Genomic DNA, 13,058 nt, shown 5'->3' with positions numbered 1-13,058 from the left:
CTTTTTCTCAGGTTTTTGCCTGCCATATGGGTTCTGTTATACTCAGACACCATTCAAACAGTTTTAGAAACTTCAGAGTGTTTTCTATCCAAATCTACTAATAATATGCATATTCTAGTTTCTGGGCCGGAATAGTAACCTGTTTAAATTGGGTACGTTTTTCATCCAGCTGTGAAAATACTGCCCCCTAACCCAGACAGGTTAAGCATCTCCAATCCAAAATTAAATCCTGACTCGGCTTCCTATATCACAACAAAGCATCCTTCACTCATGCTGCCAAACATACCCTTGTAAAACTGACCATCCTACTGATACTCGACTTCGGTGATGTCATCTATAAAATAGCCTCAAACACTCTACTCAACAAATTGGATGCAGTCTATCACAGTGCCATCCGTTTTGTCACCAAAGCCCCATACACTACCCACCATTGCGACCTGTATCCTCTCGTTGGTTGGCCCTCGCTTCATACTCGTCGCCAAACCCGCTGGCTACAGATTATCTACAAGTCTCTGCTAGGTAAAACCCCGCCTTATCTCAGCTCACTGGTCACCATAGCAGCACCCATTCGTAGCACGCGCTCCAGCAGGTATATCTCACTGTTCACCCCCAAAGCCAATTCCTCTTTTGGCCGCCTTTCCTTCCAGTTCTCTGCTGCCAATGACTGGAACCAACTGCAAAAATCTCTGAAGCTGGAGACTCAAATCTCCCTCACTAGCTTTAAGCACCAGCTGTCAGAGCAGCTCACAGATCACTGCACCTGTACATTTTACATTTACATTTTAGTCATTTAGCAGACGCTCTTATCCAGAGCGACTTACAGTAGTGAATACATACATTTCATTTTTTTGTTGTACTGTACATAGCCCATCTGTAAACAGCCCATCTATCTACCTACCTCATCCCCATACTGTATTTATTAATTTATCTTGCTCATTTGCACCCCAGTATCCCTACTTGCACATTCATCTTCTGCACATCTACCATTCCATTGTTTAATTGCTATATTGTAATTACTTCGCCACCATGGCCTATTTATTGCCTTAACTCCCTTATCTTACCTCATTTGCACTCACTGTATTTAGACTTTTTTCTTTTGTTCTACTGTATTATTGACTGTTTTGTTTATTCCATGTGTAACTCTGTATGTGTCGAATTGCTATTCTTTATCTTGGCCAGGTCGCAGTTGCAAATGAGAACTTCTTCTCAACTAGCCTACCTGGTTAAATGAAGGTGAAATAAAAAATCCCCCTTTCCCTTATTGACATCTTTAGCGCTGCTGTGTTTGAGTGCGTCTCAGCCTAGCCAAACAGTTTAGCTCCCATCCACCGGTAGAGCACTTACAGTAAAGTCGTAAATAAAATGAGCAGTAGCTGTGTGGTACTTCAGACAGACCCGGATTGGAACCCATCCACGTACACTAAGGGGCCTAAAGACTTGGGCCTCTGCCAGCCCCACTATATCCGACCCAGCACTTGAACCTCTCTTCTCTGAGCCTTATCCCCACATGCCACACAGACATTGATTGTACTGTCTGAGGACCTATGCCTCCTGCTCCGAGCAGGCATGTGGAGCTGGTTAGAGCTCCCTCAATGAAGTCCTCTCACGCACTGCGTCATGGAAAAGAGCACTGGGGGTGCATAGAGGTAGTAGTTGGCACTGTTGGTAAGGCCTATACAAAGCGTGTCTTTCATTGATTATTCTAGTACTCAATTCTATCGTCACTATCGCTCATTTTGTTATGTAATTGTATAAAATGGTGGAATTAGCCAGACCAGACTATTCAAAGCTTTTTCAAAATTTCTCCACCAATCATTTGCTTACTTCATGCTTAACATTTAGCAGGCTACCCTGCTAATAAATATGATGTAGCCTAAGGTAAAATGGTGGGAAACTTGGAAAACATTGGTCAAATATAGCCTGGTTGCGTTTCTGTTCAGCTATTACATTCCACTCCTTGTAGGCCTACTCTGTGTCATTTTCCAAAGATACAAGGTGTAGCGTGTTCCAGAGACTGGTACCCAGACTAGGTCAATTAGGCTAGATCTTCATAACTTCCTGTTGGTTGTTAATCCAAATTAGTTGAACGGAACAGTCATGTGTGCCTGACTTTGTCTGTTTGAGGGTCAGTGAGACTGACGCTGTTCACATGCGAGTTTGCCTATGGAGGAGGAGTTATGTGATTGTGGACCGCTACAGCATAGCTCCTAATGAAGGAGCCTTTTATGCCCTCCTGATGTCCGCATTTTGTTTACAATGTAAAGACCGTTCTAAACGTGCTTCACCAAAGGCTTGATTCAAGGGTGGAATGGTTAGCACTGGATTGGAAGTCAATTGAGAAATTTTAAACCACTTGCGTAGTCATTCGATTTGGCTATGCTTTTTTTCTTTCTGGTTTGATTGTCAAATCAAGTTGTATTGGTCATATGCAGATGTTATTGTGGGTGTAGTGAAATGCTTGTAAGAGTTTGCCTATTAATGATTTGAGTCAGAATCCTGTTTAGAAATATCAATGAAAGATGGTAGGCTGAATGATGCGATCACAGCATGCTGCACTTAGTTGAGGAATGATCATGTTCTTAGCTTGGAGATAAAGCAAGTATCCTTTCTTACTGGTTTCCACCAGTCATGCACTCAGTTTGTCAGTTTCTAATACGGGTTGTCTTCATTGTATCAGCCACTATTGAGGATATTCTCTTATTGTCATACATTTTATCACCACATCAGTTAGCACTTGATATCGTTCTCCATTTGTCTTATTCATCTCCTTTTTGTTTTACAGGGAGGAACCCAGAGTCTCAACACATCCACCCTTTAAAGGACATAGCCTAAATCCCATACCTGTGCCTTTCTCTATCGACAGGGCTTTAGTTGCTTATAGGACTATTTATTTATATATATATATATATATATATATTACACTTAGTCATGCATACATTTTACGTATGGGTGGTCCCAGGAATCGAACTCACTACCCTGGCCTTACAAGCGTGTGTCCCTCCCTCCCTTATGTAACAGGGTGTACAGAGGACAAAGATGGACATTAGGGGCTTGAGTTCCCGTGCTTGTTTTCTTCGCTATTTCCTATTACAATAGCTGTGTAATCAAGCACATTGATGGCACATCCTAATCCTGCCCCACTTATCCTCCTTTCAAAACAGTTCCAGTTTATTAATAAGGTGAACTGAAGGAGAGACTGACTCCCCAAAGGAAAAGCCTGTCGGTGCTACTATTGTGAAAGCACAGTTTGGCTGGGCTATCCGTCATGATTCTGGAATGTCGGGATGTGTGTTTTTTTTAATTCTTATTTTAAAAAAATTTTCTATTTTTTTTATTTTTGTACCCGCAGGAGGCCTTTTGGTAGGCTGTCATTGTAAATAAGAATTTGTTCTCAATTGACTTGCCTAGTTTAAATAATAGGGGTTGTGGTCAGATTATGTCCAGAGACGGGGCGTCCGTGGAAGATCTGTGTCTGTCTGTTTGAATGACTGATGTGATTGACATCAGTGACCTATAATCCAATCTGTAATCTAAACTCTGCCACTCCAAAACACAATTTAAAGGCGCAGATTGCAGTGAGCTATATATGACGTTGTGGTATTGAAGATGTCCATGGATGGTGATCAAGAGTCATCTCTCCCGTTCATCCTCTTACTGATCTGACCCATCTGTCTCTGTTTGTCTCAATTCAAAGGGCTTCATTGGGATGGGAAACATATGTTAACATTGCCAAAGCAAGTGAAATAGATAATAAACAGTGAAATAACAATAAAAATGAACAGTGAACATTACACTCACAGAAGTTCCAAAAGAATTTAGACATTACAAATGTCATATGTGTGTGTGTATATATACAGTGTTGTATCGCTGTACAAAAGGGAAAATAAATAAAGGTTGTATTTACAATGGTGTTTGTTCTTCACTAGTTGCCCTTTTATTGTGGCCGCAGGTCACAAATCTTGCTGCTGTGATGGCACACTGGTATTTCACCCAATAGATATGAGTTTATCAAAATGTGATTCAAAAAAATAGTTGGTGGAATCTCAGGGAAATATGTGTCTCTATGGTCATACATTGGACAGGAGGTTAGGAAGTGCAGCTCAGTTTCCACATTTTGTGGGCAGTGTCTTCTCTTGAGAGCCAGGTCTCAATAGCAAGGCTATGCTCACGGAGTCCGTACATAGTCAAAGCTTTCCTTAAATTTGAGTGTCTCTGTCCTGCGACTGGACCTTTTTTGGAACACCATTACTTTGGTCTTAACTGTCAGGGCCCAGGTCTGGCAGAAGATCTAGGTGCTGCTGTAGGCCCTCCTTGGTTGGTGACAGAAGCACCAGATCATCAGCAAACAGACATTTGACTTCAGATTGTAGTAGGTTGAGGCCAGGTGCTGCAAACTTTTCTCGTATGTATGTATGTCTCACCCCCCCCCCCCCGGCCCTGTGGGAAGAATTGTTATTTTCTTAATTTTTTTGCCTTTTATAATGTTGTGTTTTTTGAAAACAAAGGTTGAGAAGACTGCCTTTTTTGGTTTGTTTGTCAGGGTGTGCAGGGTGAATACGTTGCCTGTCGTACGATAATTTGGTAAAAAGCCAATTTGACATTTGCTCAGTACATTGCTTTCACTGAGGAAATGTACAAGTCTGCTGTTAATGATAATGCAGAGGATTTTCCCAAGGTTGCTGTTGACGCATATCCCACAGTAGTTATTGGGGTCAATTTGTTTCCACTTTTGTGGATTGGGGTGATCAGTCCTTGGTTCCAAATATTGGGGAAGATGTAAGAGGTTTAGTATAGCCAATTGGAATTTGTTGTCTGTATATTTGATCATTTCATTGCGAATACTATCAACACCACATGCGTTTTGGGTTGGAGGGTTTTTATTGTCCTGTAGCTCATTCAAGGTAATTGGAGATTCCAGTGGGTTCTGGTAGTCTTTTAATAGTTGATTCTAAGATTTGTATTTGATCATGTATGTTTTTGTTATAGAGCTAAAAAGATTGGAGAAGTTTACCCGTATCTCCATTTTGGATAGATAATTCTTTGTGTTTAGTGTTTTACAATTTTCCCAGAAGTGGTTTAGTCTATGGATTCTTCAATTACTTTGAGCTGATTTCTGACGAGCTGTTCCTCCTTTTTCCGTAGTGTATTTCTGTATTGTTTTAGTGATTCACCATAGTGAAGGCATAGACTCAGGTTTTCCGGGTCTCTGTTTTTGGTTAGACGGCTCTCTCGCGCTCTCTCGCTCGAAAGTATTTGATCCCCTGCTGATTTTGTACGTTTGCCCACTTACAAAGAAATTATCAGTCTATAATTTTAATAGTAGTTTTATTTGAACAGTGAGAGACAGAATAACAACAAAAATATCCAGAAAAACGCATGTCAAAAAATGTTATAAATTGATTTGCATTTTAATGAGGGAAATAAGTATTTGACCCCCTCTCAATCAGAAAGATTTCTGGCTCCCAGGTGTCTTTTTTTACAGGTAACGAGCTGAGATTAGGAGCACACTCTTAAAGGGAGTTCTCCTAACCGCAGCTTGTTACCTGTAAAAAAGACACCTGTCCACAGAAGCAATCAATCAGGTTCCAAACTCTCCACCATGGCCAAGACCAACGAGCTCTCCAAGGATGTCAGGGACAAGATTGTAGACCTACACAAGGCTGGAATGGGCTACAAGACCATCGCCAAGCAGCTTGGTGAGAAGGTGACAACATTTGGTGCGATTATTCGCAAATGGAAGAAACACGAGAACTGTCAATCTCCCTCGGCCAGGGGCTCCATGCAAGATCTCACCTCGTGGAGTTGCAATGATCATGAGAACGGTGAGGAATCAGCCCAGAACTATACGGGAGGATCTTGTCAATGATCTCAAGGCAGCTGGGACCATAGTCACCAAGAAAACAATTGGTAACACACTACGCCGTGAAGGACTGAAATCCTGCAGCGCCCGCAAGGTCCCCCTGCTCAAGAATACATGCCCGTCTGAAGTTTGCCAATTAACATCTGAATGACTCAGAGGACAACTGGGGAAACTGTTGCGGTCAGATGAGACCAAAATGGAGCTCTTTGACATCAACTCAACTCGCCGTGTTTGGAGGAGGAGGAATGCTGCCTATGACCCCAACAACACCATCTCCAGCGTCAAACATGGAGGTGGGAACATTATGCTTTGGGGATGTTTTTCTGCTAAGGGGACAGGACAACTTCACCGCATCAAAGGGACGATGGACGGGGCCATGTACCGTCAAATCTTGGGTGAGAACCTCCTTCCCTCAGCCAGGGCATTGAAAATGGGTCGTGGATGGGTATTCCAGCATGACAATGTCCCAAAACACACGGCCAAGGCAACAAAGGAGTGGCTCAAGAAGAAGCACATTAAGGTCCTGGAGTGGCCTAGCCAGTCTCCAGACCTTAATCCCATAGAAAATCTGTGGAGAGCGCTGAAGGTTCGCATTGCCAAATGTCAGCCTCGAAACCTTAATGACTTGGAGAAGATCTGCAAAGAGGAGTGGGACAAAATCCTTCCTGAGATGTGTGCAAACCTGGTGGCCAACTACAAGAAACGTCTGACCTCTGATTGCCAACAAGGGGTTTACCACTAAGTAATGTTTTGCAGAGGGGTGAAATACTTATTTCCCTCATTAAAATGCAAATCATTTTATAACATTTGACATGTTTTTCTGGATTTTTTTGTTATTCTGTCTCTCACTGTTCAAATAAACCTACTATTAAAATTATAGACTCATTTCTTTGTAAGTGGGCAAACGTATGGGATCAAATACTTTTTCCCCCCACTATGTATGGATGGATGGTGGGCCCAACAGCAATAATAGTAGTAGTGGACATGGGATTACCATTAACAACAAATACAACAACAGTCTTAATCAGAACAACAATGCATTAAAGCAATGGTAGTAGACCAGTGTCAACATGACTGAGAATACCCATGACATAAAAGACCAAACAAAACGGGAAATGTTATTGACGTTACATTGCACTTTTCACTGGCTGTCCCTCAGGTTGTGGCAGGAGGACCTATATTGGGCTGCCAAAACTGCACATTTTGGCTTTTCACCCAATAAATATTAAAAAAATGTCTTCATCTTTTAGTTTCAAATTCTTTATACTGAATTATAATTTTGGGAAAGAAATATTCTCTTAGGTCTGAGTATTTGTCACAGTGTAGGAAATGCAGCTCTGTCTCTACCTCTCACCTGGAGCAGAGTGAGCACAGCCTGTCCTCTGGGCAGCCAGGTTTGTCTGTGATGACCAGTCTCTATAGCCAGACTGTGCTCACTGAGTCTGTACCTAGTCAGAAAACTGAGGAAAACACTATCAGTCACAGTGGTCAGATAGTCTGCCACCATGTACTGTCTCTTTAGAGCCAAATAGCATTGACTTTTTTTTTTGTGGTGTCTTTCCAATAGGTGACATTTTTTCTTTTTGTTTTGTGATGATTTGGTTGGGCCATATTTTGAGTGCTGTCCTGAGGCTCTATGGGGTTGGTTTGGGTTAGTGAACTGCGCCTCAGAACCAGCTGGCTGAGGGGACTTCTCTTGTTTCATCTCTTGACATTGTAGAGCTGTGTGATGGAATGTTTTGGGGTCACTTGTTTTTAGGTGGTTGTAAAATTTGATGGCTCTTTCTATTCAAATGAGGGGGTATTGGCCCTATTCTGCTCTATATGCGTTATTTGGAGTTTCTTTGCACTTGCAATACAGTCTTGCAAAGCTCTACATGCAGTATTTCGATTGGATGTTTGTCCCATTTGGTAAATTCATTTTTAGAGATTGGACCCCATACTTCACTGCCATATAGAGCAATTGGCTCTATAACTGATTAGAATTTTTTTGCCAGATTATAATTGGAATTTTGATGTTCCTTTTAATGGCATAGAATGCTCTTCTTGCTTTCGCTCAGCTCATTCACAGCCATGTGAAAGCTACCTGTTGCTGATATTTAGTCCTAGATGTGTCGTTTTTGTGTTCTAATAGAACTGTGTCCAAATAGAACTTATATTTGTCATCCTGATTTCCATTTTTTTATTTTATTTTTTTGGAATATCATTATTTAAAATAAATAAATAATTGGTTAACAGTCAGAGCCCAGGTCTGACAGAACCTGTGAAGATGATCTAGGTGCTGCTGTAACCCCTCTTTAGTGGGAGACAGCAGCACCAGGTCATCTGCCTACAGCAAACACTTGATTTCAGTGTTGTGTAGGGTGATACCAGGTGCTGCCGATTCTCCTAATGTTTTTGCCAATTCATTAATGTAGATGTTAAATAGTGTTGGACTTATTGGGCAGCCCTGTTTCACTCCTCGTCCCTGAGAGAAGTGTTTGCTTATTGCCAATTTTAACTGCACATTTGTTTTTAGTGTACATTGATTTAATAACATGGTTTCCCTCCAATACCACTTTCTATTAGTTTATAAAAAAGACCTTCGTGCCAAATTGAATCAAATGCTTTCTTAATCTACTAAACATGAGTAGATGTTGCCTTTGTTTTGGTTTACTTGTTTGTCAATTAGTGTGGAGGGTGTAAATGTGGTCTGTTGTATGTTAATTTTTAGAAATCCAATCTGGCTTCTGCTCAGGACGTTGTGTTCGTCAAGGAAATGGTGTGTCTATTTATAATACTGCAGAGAATTTTCCCCAAGTTGCTGTTAACGCAAATTCCTCTAATTATTTGAGTCAAATTTGTCTCCATTTTTATAGATTGGTGTGATCAATCCCTGGTTCCAAATATCGAGGAAAATACCTGCAGTGAGGATAATGTTGAAGCGTTTGAGTATAGCCAATTTGAATTTGTGGTCTGTATATTTGATTTAATTTAAAATACCATCAGCCCCACAGGCCTTTTTGGGTTGGAGAGTGCATATTTTTTCCAATAATTCTTCTGTAATTTGGGTATCCACAGGATTCTGATAGTCTTTGACTGCTGATTCAAGGACTTGTAATTTTTCTTCTATCTTTTTGTTCTGGGCTCTTTGTTATATTGCTGTAGAGGTTTGCAAAGGGATTTCTCCACGTATCCCTGTTTTGGATAGCCAATTCCTCCTGATGAGGTTTGTTTAATTTAATCCAATTCTCCCAGAAGTGGTTTGATTCTATGGATTCCTCAATTCCATCCAGTTGACTTATGTGCTGTTCTTTTTTTGTTCTTAGGGTGTGTTTGTATTGCTTCAGTGTTTACCCATATTGAAGGCGTATATTTTTGTCTGGTTCTGTGTTTTTGATTAGATATATTTCTCAATTAATTTCTTAGATTTTTGCAATCATTATCAAACCATTTTTCATTCTGTTATTTCTGGTTTGCTCTTATGCTTCTCTAGATTAGCCAAGGAGGCTAATTTGTCAAATTATAAAGTTTATGTTCCAAACGGCCAAATGTACACCTTCATTGCTGAAGGAGAATGTTAAGGCTAAAAGAGTTGTCCAGGAGAGATTGTATTTTTTGGCTACTAATTGCTTTTTGGTAATGTCTGTACTGTTTGCATTCCATCTATAGGCCTGGTTAGTACCATGTAATTTATTGGGCCGTGACGCTTCATGGTTGGGTTCCACTCTTCTCAGATTTACAGTGGTCTGAGAGAGGTGTTTGTGGGCTGACTGTGAAGGCTCTGAGAGACTCTGGGTTTAGGTCAGTGAGGAAGTAGTCTACAGTGCTGCTGCCAAGGGATGAGCTGTAGGTGTACCTACCAAGAGTCCCCTCTCAGCCTACCATTGACTATGTACAAACCCAGTGTTCGACAGAGCTTCATGAGCTGAACTCAATTTTGGTTTTTCACTTTGTCATAGTTGTTTCTGTGGGGGTTTGTGGGGAGGGAAAGGTTGTTGCTTCCTGGTAGGTGTTTATCCCCATGACTGTTAATAGTGTCTTGTTCTTATGCTGTTCTAGCATTCAGGTCTCCACAGACCAGTACGTTGCCTTGGGCCTGAAGTGACTAATTTCCCCCTCTAGAATGGAGAAACTCTCTTCATTGAAGTAGGGTGACTCTGAAGGGGGACTGTATGTGGCACAGAGAAATGTTTTTATCTGTAAAGATAGCCTCCTTGTTGATTTTTAACCAGAAAGAATTCTCTTGTTTTGATCAATTTCATTGAATTAATTAGTTCAGATTTATACCATAATAGCATTCCCCCTGAGTCTCTGCCCTGTCTGAATCCTTTTAATTTAGTGGATGGTATGATTATCTCCCTATAACCTAGTGGACAGCCAGTGGAAACATCACCTCTGCACCATGATTCCTGTAGTACTACAATATCAACATCAATTTCTTTCAGGAAGTCTGGGTTTCTGCTCTTTAGCCCAAAAGCAGAGGACTTCAATCCTTGTAAATTCCAACATGCAACGTAAAAAGATTTCATAACTTTTTTTCTTTACCAAAATGAGACACACTCCCAATCCAACAAGAACTATTAAATTACGATTTTTCAATTAAGGTAAACTCTTATTATTCAAATGTGATTTGTTTATCATTTAAGATAGCATTTGTGTCATGCCACTTGGGTGGGTGTAGTGTGAGGATGGAGTTCTTGTGCTCATCTTACCATGACCCTCGGCCTATCACGTGAGCATAGTAGACTCAACATTTATTTAATGTCACTCATTTCACTGGTGGGGGCTGGACCAGTTGCTCCTCTCACAGCCTGTGCGTAGCTCTGCCTGCTGGGCTGTGGCTCCAAGTGTGGGTCTGTGGTAGGGGGGTGGGAGGCCTCGTCTGGGTGGCTCTGAAGCTGGGCTGGGGTGGTCTGCGCTGGCTGTGGTGGGCATTCAGGTTGGTGGTGCTGTGACCGTGGCTGTGGGGGTCCAGGGTGTTGTCTCGGAGGGGTGGAGATTGCTCCGCTGTTCCTTGGTGGAGAGGTCGGGCTGCGGTTTAAAGTGACGTCCTTGAGTCTTGGCAAGGATGGGTACTGTCTCCCTGTACAGGTGAACATTGTCATAGACAGTCCAGATCAATGGTGGGCCAGGTGTACATTGGGTCGCAGGGCACAGTCCCGGGAGAGGCTGGCGTTTATTCTTTGGATTGTGGCAGGATGGAAGTCCTTCCTCTGTAGAAGGGTTGACACCACGGTTCTTGAGTTGGGGAAGATTGCGGAGGCCTTTTCAATCACTCCCCGTAGTGAAGTCGCCACCCTCTCCTGCTGAGCACACAGGTCGTTGCTTCCGGTGTGTATGATTATGTGGCTTGGCGACCCAAGATGGGCCTTATCAAGCAGCTCCATGGCACTCTGCGTTGTTGGGCACAACACCTTTCTCGTTTTGTGTCTAGGGAAAAGTATTTCTTCTCCTGGACTAACTTCCCATTTTAGTCCAACAGGACGATGTCAGCCAGTGTTTCTTCTGGACTGGAGGGGGGGGGGGGGCTGGTGGGTGTTGGAGCTGGGGTGTGGCTGGCCTGTCGCTGTCAGTGGGAGGCTATTCTGTGGGCTGTGGAGGAGGGGTGCAGCAGGCAGGGTTGGGGAGGCTTGGCTGGTTGAGCTGGGCTCCTCTGCTGTGTGAGGGCAGGTCTTAGAGTGGTGATCTAGCTGCTCCTGCAGCCTGTTCTTTCTCTCCTGCAGCTCCTCTCTTAGTGTGGTCAGATCGTTATTACTGTTCTGCCTGTCTTTTTGGAGCTCTCTCACCACCTTTGTTAGATCAGCCAGCTCTCTTGAGTCTGTCTCTCTTGCTGAACCTCCTTCAGCTGTGTTGCAAGGCTGCTGTCCTGCTCTGTCCGCACCTTGGTTAGGAGCTCCTCTAAGGTGTGGTTGTCTGGTTGCTGTTTGGTCACGCTCTCCCTGAGCAGGACCACCTCCCCCTCCAGTTTGGTGAACTCATCCCTCATGGCAGCCATGGTGGTGAGGGCCTGAGCCTGCTCTGCACTGAGGGGGTCGCTCTCTTCCTGGGGTGTGTCCTCCACTATGGTGGGAAGAGGTGCTGGATGTGCCTTTCGGTAGGGGTGAGGGTGGTGCTGGTGGAGTTTGTCTTGTGGGAGGGCATGTCACTGGTGGTATTCTTCTCTCTCATTAATTGTCTGAAAGTCTGTTTCAAACAGCCTAAGATTACCTTGCACCATGACAGTCCCAGTCTTGTAGAGGTTGATTGTTATCATGGTGCTGTCAGGGTCGTCTGTCTCTTTGATTTTCAGCTTCCACCCATTACAGATTCCCTCTTTATGGATGGGTAGTGAGAGCACACTGCTGAGCGCCATGCCTTTGGCTGGTCAGTGAAGATGAGATTACTTGCATCACTGTTTTTGTAGAGATCTGCGAAAATGGTTTCTGGCCTCCCCTTTAGTTTCTGTTTAAAAGCTTTCCTCATTGTCATTTTTGGCCTCTGGAGGGTAGAGAATGGATTCAGCGCTGAGGGTGAGTGGGGACATGGTGCCTGTGGGCACTGCTGCTGGCTACTGCTCTGTCCTGCTGCCCCTGTTGCCATAGCAACTGATTTATTTGTCTGCTGCTGTTGCTAGCTAGCTCTAATTTAGTTCAAAAACCAGCCAAAAGAGTGACAAATCTTTACACAAAAAAACAAGATGTTTAAAGTTAGTCCATGCTCCTTTTTCGTTTACTCACTTAGTTTGGTTGTTTGATGTAGTTGTATTAACTCTCCTTGCTAGCTTGTTAGTCTGCTGGCTAGGTCTTTTGTGTAGCTAGCTAGAGTGCTCTCTCTGGTCTCGCTCGCTCTCTCTGGTTCTCGCTCTCTCTCTCGCTCTCTCGCTCTCTCTGGTTCTCGCTCTCTCTCTCTCTCTCTCTCTCTCTCTCTCTCTCTCTCTCTGGTTCTCTCTGCTCTCTCTCTCTCTCTCTGCTCTCTCTCTCTCTCTGGTTCTCTCGCTCTCTCTCTCTCGCTCTCTGGTTCTCGCTCTGGCTCTCTCTCTGGTTCTCTCTCTCGTTCTCTCTCTGGTTCTCTCTCTCTCTCTCTCTCTGGTTCTCTCGCTCTCTCTCTCTCTCTCTGGTTCTCTCGTCTCTCTCTCTGGTTCTCTCTCTCTCTCTGGCTCTCTCTCTCTTCTCTCGGTCTCTCTGTCTCTCTCTGGTCTCTCTCGTCTCTCTCTGGTTCTCTCTCTCTCTCTCTCGGT

The 13,058-nt window shown here is 43.2% G+C and overlaps 1 protein-coding gene across 4 annotated transcripts in view; it reads left to right on the top strand.

Moving 5' to 3' along the window:
• Positions 1-13,058, top strand: part of LOC106581093 (CMP-N-acetylneuraminate-beta-galactosamide-alpha-2,3-sialyltransferase 4) — a 52,453-nt gene that overhangs the window by 17,578 nt on the left and 21,817 nt on the right. The window lies entirely within an intron of this gene.

This window comes from Salmo salar, chromosome 20, assembly GCF_965601325.2.
Source record: "Salmo salar chromosome 20, fSalSal1, whole genome shotgun sequence".
Classification (NCBI taxonomy): Eukaryota; Metazoa; Chordata; class Actinopteri; order Salmoniformes; family Salmonidae; genus Salmo; species Salmo salar.
This window is presented reverse-complemented; position numbering and strand designations above follow the sequence as displayed.